Source organism: Gekko japonicus, unplaced genomic scaffold (genome assembly GCF_001447785.1).
Source record: "Gekko japonicus isolate JY-2015 unplaced genomic scaffold, Gekko_japonicus_V1.1 scaffold2311, whole genome shotgun sequence".
In the NCBI taxonomy this organism is placed as follows: Eukaryota; Metazoa; Chordata; class Lepidosauria; order Squamata; family Gekkonidae; genus Gekko; species Gekko japonicus.
Genome location: NW_015164266.1, coordinates 168,287 through 178,490, shown reverse-complemented (window position 1 = coordinate 178,490; position 10,204 = coordinate 168,287). Strand labels below are relative to the sequence as shown.

Below are 10,204 nucleotides of genomic sequence, written 5' to 3'. Positions count from 1 at the left end.
TCTGTGGTCATGTGGCCGGCATGACTAAACACCAAGGCGCACGGAACACTGTTACCTTCCCACCGAAATGGTACCTATTTATCTCCTTGCAATTTATTGCTTTCGAACTGCTAGGTTGGCAGGAGCTGGAACTAGAGATGGGAGCTCACTCCGTCATGCGGCGCACTTGGGTCTCGAACTGCTGAACTACTGACCTTCCACAGCCTGCAGTTCAGCGTCTTAACCACTTGAGCCACCGCAGCTCCACCAACATATTTACAGCCCACTAAAATAGCTTTTACTCAATTTGTGGCCTAAAAGGGAGGATTTATTATTTTTTTTTGCAATGCTTTCCTACCTAGTAGCACCAAAGAGCCCTGACCTGGATGGCCTAGGCTAGCCCGATCTTCTCAGATCTTGGAAGCTAAGCAGGGGCAGCCCTGGTTAGTACTTGGATGGGAGACCACTCAGGAAGTTCAGGGTTGCTGGCAATGGCAAACCACCTCTGAATGTCTCTTGCCTCAAAATCCCTATGGGGTTGCCATAAACTGGCTGAAACTTCTGTCTGTCTGTCTATCTATCTATCAAGTACTGCTCATACAGCTACCACTTTAAACAGAAATGATCTATCTATCTAATCCAATCTAGTACTGCTCATACAGCTATCACCTTAAACAGAAATTATCTATCTAATCTAATCTATAATCTAATCTAGTACTGCTCATAGAGCTATCACTTTAAGCAGAAATTAGAACCAAAGAAAATATTTTAAAAGACCCTACTCAGTATTGTTTCTCTTATATTTGATTATTGTGCCTATGGTTTTTGCCACTGAGAGAGTGACACAATCGTTGGTATCCGATAGTAGCTATGACACCTGGGCTCGCACATTTAGCAGTTCCATATCTTTAAGTAAACTGGCTGCCACTTAACGGCCCTTTCCACCACCATGAATCTGGAAGAAGCTCCTCTTCACCACAGGCAACTAGTGGTCATCTGAAAGGTGCCTTAAGTCCAGAACATACCCGACTGTTGAAATGCCATTTTTCTCACAAGCATGCAGACACAAACTTGGCATTCACTGTGTATACTCTGCGAAATAAATTCCAAGTCCATGCACGGTAATTCAAATTCTGCTCCAAGGTAAGCTGAATTCTGTCAGCTCTATAAATTATGCAACTTTTCATAGATGTGCTTATTTTTGTGTTACTGAATTCTCCGCCTGTTAATCGTGGGAAGGACCAATTAGACACAGTACAATGAAGCATCAACTCTTGATCACTACAGAGCCTGTTTCAGCTTTAGGAGATCTCACTGGAGATTGCATGCTCACTCTCAACTCCCTGACTCATATTTATATGTTCAACGCACTCCCATGCTTTATATCAGTGTTTTGGCTCTACTAGGCACATAGGTGAATTTCTGGTCAAGGTGAGAATTGAACTCGAGGGGTAAGTCGAGTTGGCAACCCTAGGTCAAGGTAAGAACTGAACCGGGGACTTCTTAGTTTGCAATACCCACTCTGAACCACTATGATGCAACAGTTTCCAGAATTTCTTGCAGAACTGAGGCCTATGCAAGGTGCCATTCGGTGGAAGAATAATGTCTACCCTCCTCTGTATTTTGTCTCCAACAGTTGCCAACTTCTCTTGCATCACAGGAAGTGACCAAGAAATCACGGGTAAATTAGACACTGTCCTGGAACACTTACATAAGCATCCTGACAGAACTGTCAAATTAGTTAATGAACCACTTCCTGAATATGACTAATGAGAGAAACTGGTTCTTCAAGTTGTTCTATTATTACCCTATGGTATTGATGTATTGTTTGACAACCTGTAATAGAAAAGATGTTACAAAATACAGAGTTAAACAAAAAGGGTTTTATTATTCTGTGCTACTGCTATCTCTAACACACCCAGAACACCCTCCTTTCAAGACTCAGAACGGATTACTTCCCCCAAACTCACTTTTGCTTTCATCAACAGCAGTAGTCAAAACATGCATGAGGCTTGCATACAGCAGGCAGGACCTGGAGACGTACATTATCCGACTACTTAAACTTAATAACCCTCCATCAGTCTAGGGCAGTGGTGGCGAACCTATGGCATGGTGCCAGAGGTGGCACTCAGAGCCCTCTCTGTGGGCACGCGTGCCATCGCCCCAGCCAGGCCTAGACCGTCATTAAAGTGTGGAATTCTCTGCCAAATAATTTTAAGTAAATGAAAGCATTTGGGATTGCTTTCCTTACTTTGTTTGGATCATCTTAAGTTAATGTATGAGTTGTTTTTTCTAAAGTAAAACCTCAGTATTCAGGTTAAATTGCCGTGTTGGCACTTTGCAATAAATAAGTGGGTTTTGGGTCGCAGTTTGGGCACTCGGTCTCTAAAAGGTTCGCCATCACTGGACCCTGCAGGGAAAGCTATAAATCTTGGGGGGCACTCCGGACTTTCGGGGGCAATCATGACTTTACAATTCTAGGCAGCCCTCCCCATTTGCCGTTGTTTCTCTGACAGTTGAAGAGACCTGCTTTACTGGAGGACAAAATCCCACATTCCAAATTTCTCCCACTTAAAGACGTGGCATACAGCAAATATGAATGGTTCCTCTGCACTTGGGGCAACCCACCACACCACACGCTTATATCCATGAGACTATTTGTGATATACTTCCAGAAAGAAAACGACCCAGAGGGCTTTTTAATAGCAATAAAGAAAAGGAACAAACCAGTTCTCCAGAAAGGTCTGTCAGGTTCATATATGGTACTGCTTGAAAATCCCATGGTCCTGGGGTCGCCGTGAGTTAGTTGCAAGCAACTTGATGACACACAATTATTATTATTATTATCTTTTTATAACTTACACTTATACATAAAGTTCCCTCATCTGGAATACTGCTTTTTTGTCCTTTTTTACTGTAATTGTAGCTTTTTTGAAAAGCATTTGATGATAATGTTGAATTCTTGGTGGGCAGCAGTGGATTAAAGTTTATGAACTGCTGGTCTAGGGCCTCTGTTAAAGGTTGAACATATGCGGTGTGTATTCACCAGCTCTGCACTAAACACCAAACGAATGGTGAATCTGGTACTAGGGATGGTTGTTAGATGAATTCATTTCTTAATGAAGCAAATTTCTAGATCCTTTGACTGCAAAGATAGTCAATATTGGATGAAATCTCTGACAGAGTGGGACTCCAATGGTGTACCCGTAGCTACCTAGCTTCTTGTCCTTTCTCAGTGCCTAGCCAAAATGTAATAGTTTATACAGAACAGACAAGGACAAATCTGCTCAAGTAGAGGCCAGTAATTTCTGAGCATCACAAGCAGAGAGCCAGTTTGGTGTAGTGGTTAAGTGCATGGACTCTAATCTGGGAGAACCGGGTTTGATTCCCCACTCCTCCACTCACAGCTGCTGGGTGACCTTCGGTGAGCCATAGTTCTGTCAGAGCTGTCCTTGAAAAAGAGCAGTTTCTGTCAGAGGGAAAGGAGTTTGTAAACTGCTCTGAGACTCCTTTGGGAAGTGAAGGGCGGGGTATAAATCCAATCTCTTCTTCTACTTCTACTTAGACCTCACAAGTAATCAGACTGAGGCGTGCATGTGGGGAGGGTGTGTGTGTTCTGCAACCTATGACTCTAGAACCAAATATGGCTCAGTATAGAACCAAAAATGGCTCTTTAAAAACAAAAATAAAAGTTAACGTATATTGGAGGGGTAGCTGGGAGGCCAGAATAGCCAGGACACGAATGGCATGGCAGATGAACATTTTATGGGACTGAATGGCTTCTTAAAGAGGCTTTATGGAACGGGAAATAATAGAGGTGAACAGCAGACAGTAATCCAAGTGCGAACCATGCACAGGTTTATGCCAGTGAACCTATACACTCTGTGCTTCTGCATATATTTATGACTTACTTGTATGTGCCACTTTGTGATATAGGACTCACAACAACCAGTGTTTGGGCTGCAGATACTTTATGGATTATTAATTAACATGTCAATTATCAATAACATTAAACTGTATATTTTCAATTGTGCACCCAGGTTCTCTGACACTGGCTCTTTGTTGCTCTAAAAGTATAGTATAAAAGGTTGCTGACCCCTGAATTATACCTACAGGTGATGAAAGCCTAATCTTTTACAAATGAGAACAATCTCCCCTTCTGAATTAGTGTTAAGGGCTGCACGAGAAAGCTTAAAAGAAATACAATCTCATTTTATGGCACAGCATTAAAAAACTTGTATTTTTTTTAAAAAAAACCTCAGTTAATATTAGGTCTCTGAAAATGTTATGGGTTTTTAAAGGTATAAAAGGTAAAGGTAAAGGTTCCCTTGCTCGAAAGCCAGTCGAATCCGACTCTAGGGTTGCGGTGCTCATCTCCGTTTCAAAGCCAAGGAGCCAGCGCTGTCCGAAGACGTTTCTGTGGTCATGTGGCCGGCATGACTAAACACCAAGGCGCACAGAACGCTGTTACCTTCCCACCGGAGTGGTACCTATTTATCTACTTGCAATTTCTTGCTTTCGAACTGCTAGGTTGGCAGGAGCTGGAACTAGAGACGGGAGCTCACTCCGTCATGCGGCAACTCAGGTCTCGAACTACCGAACTACTGACCTTCCACAGCCTGCAGTTCAGCATCTTAACCACTTTTCTTACAAAAAACATTTGTGACTGGAGAATTAATACATTCATGTACTATTGCTAGCAAATAATACTGTATGCCCAACAACACTCAGCTACGACTCATTTCCCCATAAAATTGCATTTCCTCTTAGGAAAGTATTTATTTCCTGCTTTTTCTCTTTTAAAAGCTATTCAAGTCAGCATACAATGTTAAAATCACAATATACGCACTCGGCACACATGTATAAACTAGTTAAAATCAAAGAGACCTATTAACATCCAGCACACAATTCAATTTTAAAAACAGCAAAGCATAAAAATTTGAGAAAAGAGCAAGGGCTTAGTCTACCACCTGAATGATAATAAAGATAATGCCAGGCAATTTCCCCTAGACAGGGTGTCAGTGAACCTATAGGCACTATCACAGAAGGGGGCACTATCACAGAAGAGGCCCCTCTCTCTGATAGCCACTCAGCCTCAGAAGTTGGGTACACTCTAGAAGGGATCCAAAGAGGATCTTAAGGAGGCAGTTCTGGAGGCAGCATGACCCCAAAACCTTGTGGGCTTTCTACAGGCCAAAACCAGAGCCTTGAATAGCAGCCAGAAATAAACTGGAAATTAATTAAGATCTTTTAATACTGGAGTAGTACGGTCACTCCTGTAAGCCCCAAGACAAAAACCTGGCTGCCATGTTTTGGCAGCTAAAATTTTTAAACGCTTTTCAAACAAGTCCCATGAACAATGCATTACAGTAACCAAGTCCGTAACTAACCAGAGCATGGCAAACTGCAGGCAGATTATCTCTTCCCGGAGGACAATGCAGCCAGCACGCCAAGTCCTACTGATGGAAGCAGCTTCTTGCAACTGATGCCAGTTAAGCATCCATTTGCCACCTCAGATCCAGACACATCCTCAAGTTATAACCCTCGTCAGGACTACAGTCGCCAATAGACTTGGAAGAAAATGTCACGTCCCTTTAACAGAGGCTTAATGGGATACTGTTTACCAGTAACTGAGGTTACTTACCCTCTGTGCCATGAAAAGCTTCATCTGCCCATTTTCACAAAATAAGCCTCCGTCAAAGGGACAGGGCATTTTCCTCCAGGCCTGCTGGCAACTCTATTCAGCACTAATCAGCAGCTACATGGACCAGTGACTCAGCTACCCACAGTACCTCCATCATCAAGCCTGAGCTGTAGTTTATTAGATGTCATTTGGCCAATTACTGATCCAGGCACCTACTTGGGACATCCACAGCCGGACATGGAGTAGATGAAAAGGAAAAAGAACCGGGTATCAATTACATTTTTAATTCTTCCAAGGAGTGCAGAGCAGCAAACATGGTGCTCTACCCCTCCATTTCATCCCAACAGCCCTGAGAAGTTAGACTAAAAGAGAGTGACAAGCTCAAAGTCACACAGTAAACTTTATGCCTGAACAGAAACCTGAATCTTTCATTAAAAAAATGGGCTTGAAACAAAATTAATTTTCTATACCCATTTCAGATTTAATCTGAAAGTAAACTTGAAGTTTTGCTTCAATGCTCAATGAGGGAAACAGCAAAAAGATGTAGTATTTATTTATCATTTCAATCTATATCTCGCCCTTCCCACCAACGGGCCCAGGGCAGCTCACAGCAATAAATACGAAACAATCCAAATGAATACAATAGAATAATACAATAAAGCCAATTTAAAACATTTAAAGTCTTTAAAAATATTTAAGCATGTTCCTATGAGCTGTGGTAAGAAATGTAGAAGGCAGCCAGCAACTACAGAAGCATGCTATACCCCCTCTTAGGCTTTTTCTGGTCTTGCAGTTACCAGGTACTAATCTCTATATTACAGAATCAAAAAAATGAACTCCCTTAAATCAAGACTGAAGCAATCCTGGTAGCAGTGAAGTATTTCAATGCCTTCTGTCCCACACAGTGATGGGCAAGTTTACTGTTCTGCTCTAAATGCAATTTATTGTTCAGTGGGTATTTATTTCAAAAGGACATCTGCAAGTCTGCCCTGCACAGCTATGAAATCCTAAATCCTCATTCTAACCACCCTGAGAAACATTCAACATTTCATACAGTGTTTGACATTGTTTCAGACACAGTGTGATCCAATTGCAATAAGCCTGAAAAGAACAAGGTCTTTTATGCAAGACGTTCACACCCAGCTACAAACAGCAGCGTCTGAAAACATGCCTCTTCTCTGATCAGGGCTAATAGGTAGCACAGCAGAAACAGACAAAGTCTTTAAAAAGAGGAAAAAAGAAACCGTAGTCCCTTACCTTTGTCTCTGGAGCTCCATGTATTCATGAAAGGTAACATTCTGTACTTAAAATGTAAAGAACAAAAGCCCTCTGAGCTGGTCTGTACAGTGTTAGCTATCTGCAAGTTCAAGGTTTCTTACTTCCTCATTCTTTATAGTCACAAACATCCTACAACCCTTGTCATGGTGACTAAGTTTTCAAAAAATGCAAGTCCTGAAAGATCTATAATAACTTTAGTCTTCAAGCTCCAATTATATATATGAAAAATATGAATTAAGGGCACTTGCAAGGAATCAAATCATTTTGTCACCCATCTTAAAGCAAAAATGAGAACACCTTATAAATACATTTTACTTAAAATATATGAATGACTGTTGTCTGTAGGTGCTGACTGATAATAAGGCGGCTAGGCACAGCAATTCTCAGTTTATGACTCCTCCCACATACAAAGGATTCTTGGAGAGTGGACACTCCTTAAGGAGCCTCTGGCAATTTGAAGAAGGTTTGAACTCGTGTTCAATCTGGTTTTTGGACCGGTTAGGGGACCCAGACTACGTAGATAATAGTTGAAAGATCTTTGACTAGATCATGGCGAGATTTTCTTCCTTGTTAATTTTGCTAGACTTTTCTGATACTGCTGACCATGCCATGCTTAGGCGGCAAAGTCTTTCTACCAGAGAAACAAGAATCATCTCCAAGGGAATTAATGTGCGATGTTCCACAAGGTTCTATACTATAACCAATGCTCTTTAATATTTGTATGAGGACTTTAAGTGAAATCACTTGTAGCTTCAGAATGGGGTGTCACCAATGCATCTGTCAAAACTTCCGGATGCTGCTGTCTGTCCTGAAGCAGTACCATAATCAAGGGGAATGAGGGGAAACAAGGTAAAATTGAACCCAAAGATGAAGAAGAAGGTGAAGTTGGTGGTTAAAACAAGAACTCTACATAGGACTGATATCCCAGTTCTGGACAATGTAATGCTGTACTTATCTGACAAGATAAAAGACTGCTGGGGTGGGGTCTTGGACCCAGCCTTGCTCCGTGAAGAGCAGGTTGCTAAGAATGCCTTCTTTCACCTACATGTGGACCACAAATTGTTACTCTTTCTGGACTTGGCTGACCTAGCAATGCTGGCCAAGACTTTTGTAACCTTAAGACTGGACTACTATGACAAGCTTACCATAGAGTTGCCCTTAAACATATGAAGAGAAGTTCAGCTAGGGCAGAAAGTGGTTTCCTGCATTTTAAGGTGCGCAGGGAGGAAAGAACATTTAGTGCTGTTCTTGAAGCGACTACAGAGGTTACTAATTTGTTCCAGGTTCAATTCCAGATAATTGTACTTATCTATAAAAACCTTCATGACCTGGGACCCACATATCTGAAAGACCGCCTTTCCTTGTATACAGCAATTAAGATGCTACCATCTGTTGCTGCTGGTGATACCCCCATTCCATGAAGTACAGTTTTCTGTAACTAGAATTCACCCATTTGCAGTGGTGGTTAATACACAATGGTGGAGCATTCAGGAGGCTTTTAAGGCAACCTCTTCACTGGCCCTTCAGAACTCTGCAAGGCTGTCTTTTTCAAATGGCTTTCATACTGTGGTTCTGTGGCCCCCCATATGATGAATTTGATTGTGCTATTAGGCAATGCTGAACTTTGGCTCTTGGAGTTACTACATAGCTGTTAACAGACCCTGTAAAAGTCCATGGTTCTATTCTACATTGTGTTTTAACTTGTATAAGCATACAACTTTAAAAAGAAGCAAATGTACGATATAAAATTTTAGTTAAACAAACCAACAAATACAGAAATAGGCTAGCACTGTGCTTTGAAGATACTTATTCAGGTTGCTATCCCTTAAATAGATTAACTAAGTCAATAAACAACACCTGGGCTATAAATTAAGATCTCTGCAGATGTTCACTGGGTCAAAGTATGAAGGAAGTTTGATGTTACATTTGCCTGTTCTAGCCAACAGTCCCTCACATTGGCAGTCATGTTGGACTACAGGCTTGGCCACATAGTGCCCAGTGTATATAGGACCAGGCCACGCCAGGGCCAGTTCTAGGCTTTGGAAGACCCCAGGCAGAGAGTGCTCACGATCCCTTCCCACCCATATGCTTATGTTCCTCCCCTGCTGCCCACAATCCTTCCCTCACCCCCTTGCTTTCAAGCTTGCCTTCCATTGGCTTTCATGCATGAGGGCACTTCCAGCCATGCAGCACCACAGGAGGAAGGGTGCATGGGTGGTGTGGTCATGCGTCTTTCCATAGGCAGAACAAAGGCAGCAGAAGGGCATGTGGGCGAGTGAGCAGGTGGAAATTGGGGGTGAAAGTGAGTGAGCCAAGTGGTCAGGAGGGAAAGGGGGGCAACAGTGGACCATGCCAAAAGCATACCCCACCTCTGGGTATGCTGCCGGCCATCCCTGAGTCATGTGACCGTCACATCCTAAAAATTGAGGAATAAAGAGATCACAGATTACATTTGTAAAAGTAAGCCCCTATTCAAACATGATACCATGGAGGACAGGCACGACTGGGTCAGCAAATGCCATCTCCGTCACCCACTGGTGTGTAGAGTCTATTCACATGTACTGACTGAGAGCTGTGTTCTGAATCCTTGTGAAAAAGCCAGAGAAAAATCCAATTTGGTAACAACTTCCTTAGCAGTTTTCATTGTACAAAGTGCTTTATGCTTATTAATATTTATATCTTCCGGAAAAAAAGCCTGCAAGGTAAATTAGACTGAGAAATAACACCTGCCTAAGAAAATCCAGTAAGATCACTGGCTCAAAGAATAGAGCCACTGAGTCTCCCAAGGCCAAACCCATGACTTTACCTACTGTACACACAGATACTTAGATAATTATCTATTTCACAATACTGTATAGGATTTGGTAGTATATGTACATCTCTATGCAAAAAACCAATCTAATAAAAATATCTTTTCAGACCAGCACAAGCCGCCTCCTTTAACCAATCACACCATATTTTTCTAATCCAGCCACCTAAACAATTTTCTGGTTCAACCAGAGACGCTAGTAATTATGGAGAACAAGTCACTCCAGTTGACAAACCATCTTCTAAATACCTTCTCATAGTGCAGCAACTAGTTATTAATACACTGCAAGAAACACTTGTGTAATGAGTAAAACTGAAACCCTTTTATGTGTGCTTCAGAACTTTGTGGGTCCAATTCCAGCTATTTATATTACAGCGTCTGCTAAATATAGTTTCTAATCTAGTATAATACTGTCAAAATACCCTCAAATCATTACCCACATTTACATACACAGAAAACCTATTAGGAAACAACTGAGAACTTAGTCCCACAGA

General features: G+C 41.8%; 1 protein-coding gene across 1 annotated transcript in view; it reads right to left on the bottom strand.

The window, feature by feature from the left end:
* RC3H1 (ring finger and CCCH-type domains 1) overlaps positions 1 to 6,913 on the bottom strand; it is a 52,402-nt gene extending 45,489 nt beyond the window's left edge. The window contains exon 1 of the mRNA XM_015408723.1: positions 6,881 to 6,913. The gene's annotated coding sequence lies outside the window, so the exon portion shown is untranslated. The remainder of the gene's footprint in view (positions 1 to 6,880) is intronic.
* Positions 6,914 to 10,204: the final 3,291 nt, after the last annotated feature.